We start from the raw sequence: 16,719 nt of genomic DNA on the forward strand, positions 1-16,719 counted from the left end.
GTCGACGCTGGAATGCAATTTTTAATTTATAAGCAGCTCATAATATGCACATATGTTTAAATCATTGCAATTGACACAAGAACTTTTCCCTGCACATTCTCTATTTCCTTCCAACAAGTTATTCGCTCTTGTCAATTCATTTTTCACTTGGAATTACTTTACCACTCATCAGATGTCGCCAGGGTCTAACCATGGTAAGTGTGAACGCGCGTTGGTTCTGACGTCATCTTACGCTGGTTAAGAAAGATGGTAATGTGAACGGGGCATTATGCTGGCTAACGAGTTGGGACATCCTTCCAAGATGGCGTCATGGCTAAATCCTGGAATTGGCATAGCCAAATGGCCAATTGGGACACGGCTTTACCCTTCGTTCCCTTGCGCCCTCAACCGATTGGATCCACCCTTGCTGTCGTCACATCCGTAAGTTGACGATCGAAAAGTGCACGAAGGGTGAATAATTGCGAATTGGAAAACGGCCTTAGTGTGAATGACAAAATGCTCTTTAGTGTGAATGAGGGTAATGTGAATGAGAGTTTTAATGTAATTTCGTGTGAATGAGGGTATTAATTTGGTTTAAATGAGTGGTGTGTAGCGGTATTTAGTGCAAATGGCAATGTCATTTAGTGTGATCATTTAGTGTGAATGATAATGTTTGTGCAATTTAGTGTGAATGAGGGTAATTTATTTCGCGTTTATTAGGTTATGCTATTTTGCGTTAATGAGGGTATATATATTTCGTATGAATGAAAATGGTAATTTGATTTAGTGTGAGTGGGAGTGGTTATTTAATTTAGTGTGAATGACAAAATGCTATTTTGTGTGAATGAGGGTATTAATTTAGTGCGAACGATAATGGTCGTATGCTTTAGTGTAAATGATGATATCCCAGACGGCACAGAACCCTCCGTATCTAATTCGTATGTACATAGTACCCATTGACTAAGGGGATACTGTGCCGCTCCGTCGCTTTTCGTCAATGGATACATACCATTCGCGGCCTGTCGACGAAGCGCGTACGCAGCATGTGAATGTCCGCTACTAAGCACGTACGATTGGATACATAGCGCGCAGGAACACGGCACTCAGGCTAATCTCAATCGATTAGGTCGAAATTAGTTATATCGTAACTCGCACGATCGAAAAATGTATCGAACGCAACACAATCGATAGCTACCGACCGTAGCGAGAACCTTGATACGAATGAATTGTCAGTTCTCAATAGGTAAATAACACCATATCATGAATTCTAATTACCATGAAAGACTCACGACCGACAAAGTTTTTGTCGGTTGTGAGTTTTTCATGGTAATTAGAATTCATGATATAGTATTATTTACCCATTGAGAACTTACAAAACTTACTCGGCCACTTAAATAACTCTGCGAAAAATGAGATTCTCACGGCTAATTCACGCACCACCAGCATCCAGCATTGTTAAGTGGCTCGTACTTACTTGGAAACCTTGAGATGTTAATGAGAGTAAATTCTTATTAATTTTGACACAAAATAAGACATCACATAGCCCACGAGCATTAAAATGCTTACCCTAAAGCCTGACGAAATAAGATTTTTAAATAAAAATTGCCGATGAAACAGAATTGCTGACACATCTGCTATTAGTATGATCGAATTCATCAAAATGCAAGCAAAAATTAACGTATAGTTCAGTCTCAGCTACTAAAACTTACCCATATCAGGCGCTAAAGTATTTGAAAAATTATTTGGTATGAGTAAAAGTCCCTAGGTCACTGCAGTAAATGTATCAACCTATTAAATATATGAAAGTCCTGCCAAATCACCAGCATAAACACTTGTAAAATAAAACATGTTATCTCTTAGATCACACCTCCGATTTTATACTTACTTTGCATGAAGTCACCACCGCAAGAAATTTTAAAGAGGCAGGAAAGAAAAAACCCACAGAAATACAATACATATATTATGTATTTTCTATTGTCAACCACAATAATATTTCCAATTTTCTCTTCTATCCCACATCTAATTTAGCGAAACAATTACTCTTATTCTCTTTCGAATAGAAAATTATTTAAAAGAGGACTGGTCGATACATACAAACTATCGTCAATACTTTCTCCGATGAACGTCCACTATCACTGCACCAACTTGCACAAATCAAATCCACATCCACAAATATGTCACTTATGCCACAATGTCTGTCTTCTTGGCGACAGGTAACAGTGAAGCAATGGTACCTTCCTCCAATCTGGGCACCTTCCATTCAGCAAGAATTTTCTCCTCGTCTTCTCGTCCAAGGCCACAGATTACTTTCTGATATCACAATGGTGCAATGTGAAGCTCGCACACCTAAAATTAATAAATAATAAAATACCATGTAACTTATTAGGTCAAATCATTTCCAATTTTTGGTATTTCTGCATGAGAAATCAAATTACTAGGCTCGTAAATATAGTAAATATTTGTATGCCTGATATTTTTATTGTTTTAAACTATAGCATAAGATAATTTGAAATGATGAAAGCCGACGTGTAATACACCATAGGGCAAGCTAAGAAGCAATATTCGATCCTATAAACTTGGCAGCTTATTCCTAGTTTCTCCTTTAACCACACGTTTACCGAATGAATTAATACAAAAAAGACAACTAAAATGCAAGAATTTTCAAAAGAATTGCTGCTACAATATTTTGAATCACCATTTTTAGTACTGAATAGTTCGGGATGTTGATGCATCAACATCCCGAAGCCACTTCTGACTTAAAATTACATCCAAATAATTACAGCGAGAAAGAGTACATACCTCACAGTTTTTCGTAGGGGTGAAATGTTTTCTTCTTATCGCCCAAATGCACTTCTTCTTCAACTCAGGATCTTTTGGAGAGCTAAAAACTTGAACCATATGTCCCGGAGTTTCCATTACATCCCGACAATACACACACGAAAGGCATTTCTAACAAAAATATCTCACAAACACGTTTCTGAAGCCCAGTGAATGAAATTAAAGAATAAGGGAAACTTCACCATTACCAGACACTCTATTCTTCACTAACTTAACCACAAAAATCCCTGAAATGTAGTGAGACGTGACGTAAACGACGCGATCTCCAACGGCTTGTGAAGGCATGTGATCTTTCTAGGAGGATAGGGCACGATGGCACCAGATGGCACCACCCGCGAAAGAAAATAGTCCCAGACCGAATACAGTTTTATCGATGAGATACAATTTTATCGATGCATATGAATTTGCCAGTCCTCTTGCATCTTTTTTCGTCATTAAAGGAAATAAAGAAACAAAACCTTCTAAGTAACTTCCTAAGCGCGATTTTTGTATCTTGATTGTCCACCCTCGTATTTAGGTACGAAAACTTCCTGTGCCGTCTGGGATGCTATTTAGTATGAATGTGGATATATTTTTATAGTGAATCAGGTTATGCTATTCTGTGTGAATGAGGGTATATATATTTAGTGTGAATGAGAGTAAAATGTAATTTAGTGTGAATGAGGGTATTTATTTAATTTGAATGTGAGTGGTATGTAATTTAGTGTGAATGAGAATGGTTATGTAATTTAGTGTGAATGAGAAAATGCTATTTTGTGTGAATGAGTGCGATTATGTGAATTTGTGTGAATGAGGGTATTAATTTATTTTGAATGAGAGTGGCTATGTAATTCAGTGTGAATGAGAAAATGCGATTTAGTGTGAATCAGGGTATTAAAATAGAGAGGATGTGAATGGCCATGTGATTTTGTATGAATGAGGGTATTGATTTATTGCGAACGACATTGGTTATGTGATTTTGTATGTATTTGTGTAATTATGTAATATGGTATGAATGACAAAAATGCCATTTTGTGTGAATGTGGCTATAAATTTAGTGTGAATGAGAGTGATAATGTAACTTAGTTTGAATGAATGTATTTGTGTGAATGAGATTGGTTATTTAATTTAGTGTGAATGATGTTATGCTATTTTGTGTGAATGAGGGTGTATATTTAGTGTACATAAGATTATCTTATTTATTGCGACTGTGGGCATTAGTTTTGTACGATTGATAGTGGTTATGCTATTTAATGAGAATGAGTTTATGCTATTGTGTGAATGAACTTACGTTATTTTGTTCGAATGAGAGTGGTTATTTAACTTAGTGTGAATGAGGTTAATTTATATACTGTGAACCAGGTCATGCTATTTTGTGTGAACGAGGTTATTCTATTTTGTGTGAATGACGGAGGTTATATAATTTTGTGTGAGTGAGAGTATATTATTAATGTTAATGTGGGTATTAATTTAGTGTGACTTAGGGTGGTTGGATACTTTTATATGGTGTGAATGAGAGAATTTTCTTCCGAGTTGATATAACATTTTATTTAAGTATGAATGAGAGAATGTGATTTGGAATGCATTTGTAATTGGTATGATTGATTTTATGGTAGAACCCTGGTAGAGTAGAGTATAAAGTAGTGTAGTGCATGTCCCCCTCAAATCCAACTGCGTCCTCAACGTGGAGAGGGGGTGTAACAGCGGACAGTCATGTTTTAACGAGGTTGCCAAGGAGATGCGCCACAAACAGCCGCATTTTGTTCGGCAGTTTTCTTTCTTATCGTTTTCAACAGCAATAGCGGAGTAATTTGAGCATATGCTTGCCTCGTAGATGTTCTCAAATGTAAAACTGGAGAAATAGTATATCCACGCATGACTTTCCGCTCTCTAATGCAGTTGGTGACGTAAGTTTATTTGCATGCATTGGAATGTGTGAAATTTTATCTCCATTTGTCTGCATTGATCTTTTTCATCTTTAGATTTCTAATTTTTTTAATCATGGCATTTTTAATTGTTATTGTGAAATACACCTATACTAATTTTTTATTAATTTCATCTGCACTAAATTATTTTTTAGAGTGTACACCATGATATTTTCAATAAATTTGCATTATGTATCAATATTTAACTTCAAGTGTATTCTGAGTTCATGAGATTCTGTGAGAAATCATAATATAAAGTGAATACCTAAGTATATTGTGTTCGCCTTTCAGAAAAAGTGCATGTTAATGTCTCCTATGTAGCTGTCATCTTGTTATATTCAATAAAAGTTCCTAAAGCTAATTCAAAACCCTAAAGCTATATTCAGCAGGAATAATTCTGTGCTTAAGTCATGAATTAATGTGTGAAATGAATAAGTTGAAATTTCCTATGCCTGCTCAAACCAGTGAATTTTGTATTTTTGGAATTGAAATTTTGCCATACTTTTATCAATAAAAATTCAATGATACGCCCATTTATTATTTTTTAAATCTTCCTGGTGCACTTGTAGTGTGGTTGATAAAATTTTTAAATCATCAATTTTTTGTATGAGGTTAATTCTTATATTGTGTAAATGTTTTGGAAAATTTTACTTTCTTAATTTGGCCTTTTGAAAAATTTCACTTTCATGCAATTTTAGGACTTCCAATTACTTCCAATAAAATAATATGCTATACGCATGTAAAAATTTGATTAACTGCTTGGTAAAATTGCATGAAGATTAATAAGAATTAAAATTTCATTATTATAAATTATTGTGTATTTCTCACTCTCAGAATGCAATGCTTTTTTTATTTCTGAAGTGTAGATATTTTTATATTCAATATGCTTTATTTTTTATGTCTACTTTTTCGCATGTAACTTTTGGAAATGGAAACAACAAATTGCTTGTCTTTATTTGTCTGCGCTTTCAAAATCCAATGTTGTTTCCATTTTATTTTATGAGTTTGCCTAAGTATTTTCAATGGAATAAAATTATACATGCATGTTTTACTTTAAATATCTAGTATAATCATGTATTTCTGTAGATAAATAAATATCAAATCACTTATATTAATTAATTTTGCCTACAAAAAATTTCAATTTTGTCATTTTCAATTATATATAATCAATTTTTGGGTATTGAGAAATATTTAGTTTAAGAATGTCATTTATCTTTCGTGAGAGAATATAATTTAGTAATATCTGTTTTTAATTTCAATGGAATTATGAAATATATTAGGTTAAATATGCGATTTGAGTATGTTTTTAATGCAAATATTAGAATGTTATTCATGTCAACTAGAGTATGCAATACCGTGTGTTGAGGGTATGTAATTTAGTGCGCAAGGATATAGCTATTGTTTATTGTGGATGTATGTAGTGTTGAGTGATTTGAGTGTGACTTTTAGCGTGAATGTGTGTATTTTATTGTAATGGGTGGAATTTAGTGTGCATGAGGGTATGTAATTTTGTATGATTCTGTGTCGTTTAGTCTGAAAGTGTGTTTTTCTGTGTGATTTGTGCATCATGCCCTTATTCCTATTATTATAACGGGAATGATCGTCCCTTGAGAATCACCCTTGTGGTTGATCGCAGAGTATTATGTAGATGTAGATCAGGTAAAAGGTCACGAGAACTTTCACACAGATCTACATCTACATAATACCCCGCAAGCCGCCTTAAAGGCGTGTGGCAGGGGGTGTTAGGACACCAGCCGTTTACACATAAAAATGAAGTGCTCTAACGAAGTTGGGACTAGCATTTATTAAAGTCCTTTATAATTTCAACAGATTCAGGCTTCAATTGGTGGAAGTTAGACATATTTAAGTAAATGAAAGGTCGTAGCACTTTTCCACAAGAATTTTTAATTCGTACAACGCGTTTCAGCTCACTGAGCCATCATCTGGTACAAGACCTTATCTTGTACCAGATGATGGCTCAGTGAGCTGAAACGCGTTGTACGAATTAAAAATTCTTGTGGAAAAGTGCTACGACCTTTCATTTACTTAAAAAGTCCTTTATGGTTCAGGGGAAAAACGAATTCCCTTATCTATCCGTTCGGCAAAAAATCTCTCTTAATTTATCGCTTCTATCGGACCTGGAAATAAAGTGTGGCTCTAATATTACGTCCTCCGTGTCGCCCTGAAAGATATCCATTCTCAATTGCTCAAGCATCTCATTGTAAGCCTAGCGCGCAGTCTCCGAGTCTCCAGCGGCTCCCAGCCTCATCTGGGTAACGCTGACTGTACGCCTGTAGCAGTTTTTGGCGAAACTTCCTTTGTATTTAATTCAGTTCGCGGATTAAGTCTTTCTGCACCTGATCCCATACGCTCGCTGCATATTCAAGGTGGAGTCGGACGAGTGTGAAATAGCACCTTTCTTTTACTTTCTCATCCAAAAATCTTCCCACAATACGCTCGAAGAATCCTAATTTCTTCAGGGCTATGCTGCAAATATTTCTTATTTGTGTTCCCCATGAGAGGTTCGAGGTTATCGTAACTCCCAGGTTCTTAAATTCCTCTGTTACCTTTATGCTAAAACCATCCACTGCATAAACATGGTTAGAGTTGGACGAATTCCGGTAGAAATGGAACCGATATGCATTTGTTCATTTTTAGTTCGAGTCCCCACTCTTGGCTCCACATACGAACGTTGTTTAAGTCCGATGATAGAATTTCAAGGCCAGAGTGATCAGTAATTTCGCGATAGATGACAGCGTGGTCAGCAAATAAACGTATTTTACTGCTAATGTGATGTTCATGATTGGAGAATTTAATTGCAAAGACAATGCGCAACGAGATGCAGCCGTTCTGTACGAGGTAGTGACAGTATATCAGAGAAATGGAGCATTATAAACTGACTTGGTGAGAGGATCCTACGGCCCAAAGGTACACTCACAGTACTGTAAGCCACTCCCGGAGGCAAGGACTTCTTGGAGCCTAGCAATAGGGCCATACCAGAGGAAGAAAAACCGAAAGTATTTCGATCTGGACGTCTTCTAATTCTAAACGTCGCGTCGTCTAGAATCTAGACGTAGTATCGAATTGTCTATTATTAGTCTATAGACATCACCCTGTGATTAAATCTTTGATATCACTGCTGATGGTTAGACAGTAAAGCGATTCTATAAGTATTATGGTAGTGTAATGGTAGCTGCCAAAATGTTTTCTGAAACTACCATTTTACCAGCTAGTTTTCGAAACTGGAGGCCATGTATTACTGATTTTTTGTCCGATATCCCTTTCAAAATTGTTGGTTTTTTTTCTGTTGATACAGTTCATGATCAAATAGTAATAGGATCGAATTTCTGTAGCGGAAAGTGGGTTGGAATAGGACCCCATGGCCGTGATAGTGGGGAGCCTTACAAAGATTCCGATATATATATATATATATATACACTTCGAAATGTTCCTCGGCGAGGTAAATATCATAAAAAACCCTAGGATGGGCAGTATCAGAACACACAATAAAGAATAGAAACTCACACTCACTAAATAACTAAATTTTCGGTGGCATTACCACCTTCCTCGGAGTTAGGTAAAAGACTGTAGGTAGAGGGTAAAGGATAGCTGAGGGAAGGGGAAATAGAGGGGAGGTAGGGTCCAAAGAGGGGGGGAAAAGAAGTGGATTGAGGCAATTAAGGGATTAGCGGTGGATGTTTAAGCCGGGAGGAAGAAATGCTTTGAATAGCCAAATGTAGTTTAATTCAATAGAATTAAGTTTGAGTGGGTGGTCTGTAGGGGGAAGGGAGGCTAAAACTGAAACATTGTAGCAATCATCGAATTGACGCTGATGAGTGGCCGCATGTTTCGCCACTGGGAAGGATGCAAAGTCAGAGGAAGAGCATGATGCTCTGTGGTTATTAATTCTAAGGTTAAGGGGAGTTGAGGATTTGCCTATATAAAAGGAGGGACAGTGCTTGCATTGAATAAGGTAAACTACATTTTTTGAGGTACAGGAGGCCGCAGGAGGTGGTGGTAGGTAGGAGACGAGATGACTGGGGATAGAAGGAGGGGTAAAAATTGGGCAGGTCTTACATCTAGGACGACCGCAGGGCGAAGGTGTGCTAATGGGAGTAGTGGGTGACTTCTGTAAGGGGTTAGTAGAACGGAATACATTTAAAAGGTTTGCAGGTCGTCTGAATGTGACAGTAGGGGGTTTGGCGAAAAGATTGGCCGTCGACTTATTGTTTTTTAGAATAGGGAAGAGGTCTTTAAGGATAGATTGCAGGGATTGTATTCCAGGAAAGTAAGTGGTGCAGAGGGAAAGGTCTCGTGGTTTGTTTCTATTGCACGGTTCTGGGGGGCATTTGTGTTTGAGAATTTTTTTACGTAGGAGGGACTCTGGGTAGCCTCTCTGGAGGAGGGAACGGTGAAGGTTGTGAAGAAAATTATTTAAGGCATCAGGATTATTACAGATACGGTGGCCTCGAATGGAAAGGGAATAGGGAAGGGAGCGTTTAGTATGGGAAGGATGACAACTGCTGAAATGAAGGTACTGCTGCTTATTCGTGGGTTTTACATGGACAGAGGTGAGAAATTTGTTGTTGACAAGAGAGATATTGACATCAAGGAAGGTAATCTGGGAATTAGAAATGGTTGAGGTGAAAGAAAGAGAGGATGAGGAATTGAGAGTAGCAATAAAATTTTCGAGGGAATCATTACCATGTGGCCATAGGAGGAATATGTCATCAATAAATCTGAGCCAAAGGAGGGGTTTCAATGGATATTGGGAAAGGAAAATTTGTTCAAAGTGGCCTAGGTAGAGGTTTGCGTAGGAGGGACTGAATCTACTACCCATTGAGCAACCTTTGATCTGTAAATAATGCTTATTATTAAATGAGAACGAATTGTGCGTTAGGACGATATTAGTTAGGCCTAAGAGGAAGTCGGTGCTAGGGGTATGAGGAGTTGGGCGTTGGGAAAGGAAGTGGCGGAGGGAGGAAAGACCTTCAGAATGAGGAATTGATGTGTAGAGAGAAGTGACATCTATGGTGGCCATGGTAATTTGGGTGTCAGGAGGAATTTGGGTGGATTGGAGACGGTCTAGGAAGTTATATGTGTCTTTGATATGGGATGGTAGAGACAAAACTAGTGGCTGGAGGTAATATTCAATGAAAGCGGATATTCTTTCCGTGGGTGAGTTGCAAGATGAGACAATAGGACGGCCAGGGTGGTTGGGTTTATGTATTTTTGGCAAAATGTAAAAATGTGGAGTATGTGGGTTTGGGGGGGAAAGGATGGAGATGTCAGACGAAGAGAGGCCTTCCGGTGGGGCATGTTCCTTGAGAAAAGACTTGATATTTTCCTGGAAGGTGGGGTTAGGGTCATGAGGCATGAGTGTGTATGAGGACCCAAACCCAACCTTTCTCAATCGGAGAACATTGCCCTCCGAAAACTCATCCACAATCCTGATATAGTCATAACCTCAGCTGACAAAGGATCCACAGTAGTTCTCCTGAACACCTCTGATTACATTAAGGAAGCTGAAAGACAACTGACTGATACCTCCTCATACACACTCATGATGTGTCGATTGCCGTGAAACTCTATTAAAAGTTGCGGTCGCGGTTCAAGATGGTGAAAAATCTCGCGCAGCGATACGCCAAGAAATTCTGTAAAACTGCGACGGAGATCCTCAGAATGATTAAGGATAAGGATGTGTCAAATATAAATATAATTTAAGGACCGAGTCACTCATAATAGTAAACAGACCCATGTTAACTTATATAAACGCTGTTTTCTTTACCTGGGGCCAAAGTTATATCATTTACTTCCCGCTAGAATAAAAATAATAAAACCTAAAATGTAATGGTAAGACTTGCTAAAGACTGGCTTTTCTCGCAAGAAATAGTTGAAAATTTATTTTGATGTTATTTATCTAAAACACTCATGTAATATTTACCGCATTAATATGTTTATTGGCACACATTTTGTTATTTGATGGTGGCTCAATTCTGGCCCTATGACCTTGGAGACCACCTAAAGCAATGCAAACAGAACTAATGGGAGGCGACCACATTTTGTAGAGCACAATGCAGCGGAAGTGAAGCATGGATATCGTACTTTATATAATATCTCTTCTTCTGTATTCCTCAAACATTATATCGACGCCAAGTAAAAACTTTGGCCTCAGCTTTGAAACCATTAGGCAGGTTTTAAGTCATCTCGATCAGAAGATTACGTTAATCGTCGAAGCCAAGGCCGTAATGAAATAAAAAAATCTTTATAAAAACAAAATTTAAGTTATTCAATCAAAATATTCAACAAAGTCCACCAAGTATTGTCGGAAACCGCCAACTTGATATCGGAGTATTCGTAGTCGTGCCGAATCTGAACGCGAAGCTGAGTGAAAAATGTGCTCACCGTGATATATGCCACACTGGATCACGCGTGTGTTAACGTGCATCATACAATATTTGGAACGCACCCTTTAGTAACAACTCGACTCGGCGACAGTTGGAGGTTGTAGCTACGAAGAAGAATGACAAATGAGTGGGTTGGAAGCGAAGGGGTACAAGTGATTTTTCTCAACGGAGTTAGGTAAAGTTAATAAATACACAAAAACCTGGTTGCCAAAGGAAACGAGTGAGTCTCTGTTATTTGCTGACATCGAGTGGAAAATCAAATGCACTGCTAAGTAACTAATTGATATCTTTTGTTTTCTATACCTAATTTCTGTGCCTAACTCTGTACAGAAAAGAGAAATCACTTGTACCCTTTGGCTTTCAACTCACTCAAATGACTTAGAGTACGCGATATTTTTTCCATAAACGTCTTGAATCTAAATTTTCGTGAAGTGCTGTACTTTTAAATCGATCGCTGTAAAATATTCTCCGTGTTTGCGGTGGTTCGAGGGAGCGTCGCGCGGCGGCGCCACCCGCGGAGGACGGCGCCTTGGTGTGTAACGAGGCGGTGGGCTGCTTCCGCGGCTCTGGGCCGTTCTCCTATCTGGACGCGCTGCCTTCGCCGCCGCACCTCGTCGACACCACCTTCCTCTTCTACTCCCGCGCCCAGCCGCAACCCATCCCTCTGCCCTTCGCCAACATCTCGTCGTCTTCGCCCGCATCCCCGAAGGCGCGGCAGGCGCCGAGGCCACTCCGCTGCCGCCGCACCTCTCCGCTTCGCTCTCGTAGCCGCAGCATCAGGGCCGCATTTACCCAATGGCAATTTAATAGGCTCGTGCCTATGGGAGCCTTCTGTCAACTTATGCGAGTAGCTATGCCTTATCATAGAAATCGGGAAGGGGGGGGTTCAAGCGAGGATGGGCGCCCAATGGAGTCATGGGCGTACCCAGCGAGGGGAAGGAGGGGGCAGCCCCTCCCCCCCCCCCCCCTAGAAGCAAAAATCGCAAATGTCTTTAAGGAAAATATTACTTTTTCGGGCAAATAATTTGAAAAACTAATAATGAGCTGTTAGTTTCCTTAAAATGTTGATTTAATTCACTTTTTCCATGCTTAAATCTTACCTACAAATTGAACTACCATGGCTTGCCCCCCCCCCTCTCCCCTAGTTTTGATCCTGGGTACGCCTTTGAATGGAGAGGTGACAATAGCGTAACTTTGGGTAGATCCGTCCCTGCCTGGCATTGGAGGCGAACGGTAAAATGGCACCACAGTGCATCCCATGTCACAGTGACTCCACTTTCTCTCCACTTCTCATATGGACAGGGCCGGGTTTACACAAAGTTACGCTATAGGCACCTCTTCATTGAGTCCCCCCTCCTCACTCCAGCCCCCCCCCGCCCCCGATTTTTATGATAAAGCATAGCCATTCGCATGAGGTGACAGAAGGCACCCCTTGGACTGCGACTATCCTAGACACGTGCCTATTAAATTGCCTCACGGCCCTGCATATGGAGGCAGTCGATGTCTTGGAAAGCATTCTGGACGGCCCCGACGCTGGGGAGAGAAGGCGAGGTGTCCTGGAGGCTGGCGCACGACCGCCTGGCAGACGGCATCTTCCTGTCGCGCTCAGGAATACGACAAAATTCAGAGTGCAGAACGTGCCCCGGAAGCCGGGCCACGGCCTGGCACATCCTTTACGACTGCGCAGAGGCAGGAGAGGTGTGGAGGACGGCGAAGGAGTGGACGTCGAAGATCACGGGGCTCCAATCCCTCAGAAACGCCTTGCAGCTACACAATGGCATTCCTCCACAGAAGGGCGGCTTCGCAAAATGCGACTCGCTGGCCAACTACATACTATCGGAAGCGAAGACCAGCATTTATCACTGCTTTACGGCAGTCGAAAAAGGTGAAAGAACGGCTCCGAAAGATGCCGATTATTTTAAAAAAAGAATCAAAGGCAGGACCACCAGGGAATACCATTACCCAGGGCCGGCCTAAGGGCGAGGCGACCGGGGCGAGCGCCCCGGGCCCCGCGCTTTGGGGGGCCCCGCGTTCGTGAAAAAAAAATAAAATATGCGATAGTTTTGAAAACACAATTTCAACTATTACTGTATTGTTAACTCCGTGCTAGACAAAAAATAATATTATGAAAAAGGAATAATAATGCAGTAATTTTTATTGTGCAATTGCGTTTGTCAGTCAGGTTCAGAGACGGTGAAATGAATTTCAATCTGTGCTAAGATTATTACATTATTTCATGTTTTTATTATAACCCACTACATAAGAGTGATTAAACTTCGAAATGCAATGGTAAGTTTATTTTTATTAATTTATTGCCATTTTGACCTGCATGTGAAATTAAAACTAACTTTTTTCATTTTACAGTAATTGCTTTAGGCTTACAACTAATTAACTTTCATAATCTAACTTATAAAAATACGTACCTATTGAAACTAACTCAGTCTCCTTTTCAAATGATTAATTGTTATTTTAATATGATATAACCCTAACAACACATGGACATCCGACGGATGTCCGTCGGATATCCAAGGCGGACGTTGCGGATGGGCCACGGATATCCGAAGGAAATCCGGCGATATCCGTCGGACATCCGTCGGATATCCATAAGTCCCAAAATCCGATATCCATAGGACGTCCGCTTCCGGATATTAATACAATTTTTTGCATATTGTTGCAAGAATATACATCAAAAAGATTCCTGCACATGATAGACAACCTTATCAAGATGGAAGGAGTCTTCATGTCCCAAATCCGATAGCTAATGTCCCAAAATCCGAAATCCATAGGACGTCCCCTTCCGGATATTAATACAATTTCTTGCATATTGTTGCAAGAATATACACCAAATAGATTCCTTCATTCGAATGATTAATGCTTTAACTAGTGACTACTGATTAAATAAAAAGAAACAAAATTGCATTAAAAAACTATTTAATATTTCTTATTTGCCATCGCCTCCTCGGAACGGCTGCGCCGTTCCTCGCGTGAGGGCGGCTTCGCCGCCCAAGGGTTATCGGCGCCCTCCCTCGTAAGCTTCCTCGTAATGGGGTGGGTTCGCCGCCCAGGGTTTACCCGTGTTCCCCCGAGGCGTCGACTCCTGGGAACGGCGTCGCCCTTCCACGTGATAGGGCGGCTTCGCCGCCCAAGGTTTACTGTGTCCCCCCGAGCCGTCGACTCCTCGGAACGGCTTCGCCGTTCCTCGTTTGTGGGCGGCTTCGCCGCCCAAGGGTTATCGGCGCCCTCCCCCCGTAAGCTTCCTGGTGATGGGGCGCCTTCGCCGCCCAAGGTTTACCCGTGTCCCCCCGAGGCGTCGACTCCTGGGAACGGCATCGCCCTTCCGCGTGATGGGGCGGCTTCGCCGCCCAAGGTTTACTGTGTCCCCCCGAACCGTCGACTCCTCGGAACGCATTCGCCGTTCCTCGTCTTTGGGCGGCTTCGCCGCCCAAGAGTTATCGGCGCCCTCCCCCCTCGTAAGACACCCATTCGGCTGCTCCACGTGTTGGAGCGGATTTGCCGCCCGAGGGTTCTCGGATGTTTTCCGCGCCTCTGACTCCTTGGAATGTCTCCGTCGTTCCTGGGGCGGGGGCAGCTTCGCCGCCAGGGTTTTCACTCCTCACAGAGCAATGCGTACTACCAGCTTTCCCCGATCGTTTACTAAGGCTGCCGGGGGATAATGTGGCTGAATGTAGACGCATGCTATCCGTGATTGTGGCATTTTAGCTTATGACGATGTTTTGAAGGGGGTCCGGGGGGTTTCCAGGGGTTTTTATGAGTATACTGACAACGGTCGCAATCATCCAAATAAATTCCTTAGCGATGAGTCATAGGAGAAGGGAATTACTGCTAAAATATGCGAAAACACCGAAGAACATGCTATTCACAGAAAAATAATAATTTTTTCCCTGGTCTTCTTGGAAGCCACGTAAAATATCGAGGGGTTTTCTTGCATAAAAGGTCTTTGTCTACCTACAGTAAAAATTCCAGCGATCTAACTGTAGGGGAACAATGAATTTTCCCCTATTACTCACATTTAGATAACCAGTTCTGTGTTCTCCACATAGCGGTGCATAGGCGCTGTAATAAGGCATAACTAACGTGAATTTCGTAGCCGTACCTTATGGGGAAGTGGTTAAAAAAAATCGGTTTTAGGTGTCCTTGTCCTGGAACCCCTTTTATTACTCTACTATTTTGTTAAGAAATGTACATTTTAAAATTTGAAGTTTTATTGCGGGTGTGTAATTGGGGCAGGATAATTGAACATGACGCGTAAATATAGCCGACACAATTCCCATTCGGAATCAATAAAAACGATACAACTGGGATGAATGGTACACGAAATATACGACTTATTAAGTAATTTTTATTTTTTTGGGGGGGTCACAGGGGGTTTTCGGGGGACCTAAAGTGCTTGTTCTGTATAACGCGGCATCGTTTACCTTGGATAAAAATTTCGGCTCTGTAGCTGTAGTGTAAGCATGCTTTTTCGACGGTGTCACCCGTTAAAATTAAATATTTTGCGTTCTCCTGGTAGCGGCGCGTAGGGGCACGAGAAAGACGTCAATCACCTGAATTTGGTGTCCGTACCACGTCGCGAAGTGGTAAAAAAAAATTCGGAAAAATTTAAAATCGTGTGTTGAGGGAATGCAAACTTCACGGCGGATGTGTTGTAAGTTACCAAACGTTGTAGGAGTCGCAATTTCAATGGAAATACATAATCGTTAATAACTCGAAATTCTTTCGTCCTTTGGATACATGAAGATAGCCGAAAAATTGAATAAAAAATCTAGTATCTTGCATTTAAGTGAATTTGTCCTACGATTATTGCAAATTGGTGAAAAAAATTCCGAAATTCGGCCCATAAGAAAAGCATTGAAAATTTGAAAAAGTTAAAAAAAATACTTTAAATCAAAATATTGCAAAGAAAACGACACTAAAAAATCAACCGAAAAATCTAGTATCTCATACGTTAAGGAATTATTCCTACAACGATTTAAAGTTGGTTAAAAAAATCCAAAGATAGGCCCATAAGAAAAGCATTGGAAATTTTAAAAAATTATAAAAAATACTTTAAATCAAAATATGGCAAAATGTTTCACATCAAAAAATCGGCCAAAAATCTAGTTTCCGTCAGTGAAATTTCATGTTCCCGTGACGTTTGCAAGTAGGCGAAGAATGGAAAAAGTTTTAGTCCCGTAAGGCTCCAATGTTAATTCGGATCGATATATCTCGAAAACCGATCGACTTTTTCGAGTTTTCGGACTTTTCCCCCCGATGAATATTTTTTCTCCACGACCTGTAAAAATTTCGTCTTCCCAGCACGTCCGGAAGTGGTCGGGAATTTGTATACGTGAATCAGTCAGTGAATCAGTCAGTGAGCTATCTGTCACACATCGGGTTGTATATAATATAGATAAGGTCAAGAAAAGAAAAAAAAAGATATAAGTTAACACATTTGTAGTTGTGAACTGTGCCAGTAACAGTAAAAACATTTTCCCACCTTATAATTATTCTACCTACATGGTACATAGTTTATCATGCATGAATATTTTGAATGAAGTAGTACAAACATTTGGAGAAGTGCAGAATATCCT

The sequence above is a fragment of the Ischnura elegans genome, chromosome 1 (assembly GCF_921293095.1).
Source record: "Ischnura elegans chromosome 1, ioIscEleg1.1, whole genome shotgun sequence".
Lineage (NCBI taxonomy): Eukaryota > Metazoa > Arthropoda > Insecta > Odonata > Coenagrionidae > Ischnura > Ischnura elegans.